Here is an 853-nt window from a genome sequence, read left to right on the forward strand (position 1 = left end):
TTCCTACCCCCATTTCTGAAGTGTTGAGATTGCAAGCCAATGCTACCATTCAGGTTCATGGCAGGCTCACTATGAAGCCCAGGTTGTTCTCGAATTCAACACCTCCCTACAGTGGTTTGTAGAATACCTGGATTATACATTGGAGCCACCATACCCCGAAAAACTTTCTCTTTAAACTGTCCTCTGGCTCTGCAATAGAAAGCTAAAAGAAGAGATTAAAATGGTTAAAGTGATGGCTCAGATGCAATTTTATATCACTCGTCATCATTAAATCAATATGCTTTTCTTAGCCTAAAAGCGTATACATTAACCAGTGACCACAAAGAACATCCAAAGACTGTGGACACATTAAAAAACGTTATCGGAGCACATGTTAAAAGACAGAGGAAAATTGACTCCAACATAATCATCAAAAGCAACCTTAAGTGGTGGGACAATAAATAACTACTTCCTTGTCTAAAGTTCGCGGCACTTTCTAAAACTTCTAGGAAGGCAGGATTTGAAAGAAACAGATTCATATCATGGGTGGTTGCATGATAAATAATAACTTGATAACATGTTCATTCTAAGCTATTGCACAGACCTAGTGTCACAGGCGCCACCAGCTAGAAATCCCGCCTCCTAGCAGCCCCGCTTAAAAATATTGCGGAAAGATAGGCCCGCCCATCTCATCTCTTTTCCCATAATTCCTTCCTCACTAGTTTCCCATAAACCTGAGGACTTCAAACAGCCTCACTGCACGCCCAGGGAAGTCAACCCACCCCCTAAGTTATTATTGGCCAGTCATGGTTAGGACCGCCCCACAAGCTCAGGCTGAGGCGTTTGATTGGGCATGAGAGCGGTCGGGCTCTGA

This window comes from Peromyscus leucopus, chromosome 15 (assembly GCF_004664715.2).
Source record: "Peromyscus leucopus breed LL Stock chromosome 15, UCI_PerLeu_2.1, whole genome shotgun sequence".
Taxonomy (NCBI): Eukaryota; Metazoa; Chordata; class Mammalia; order Rodentia; family Cricetidae; genus Peromyscus; species Peromyscus leucopus.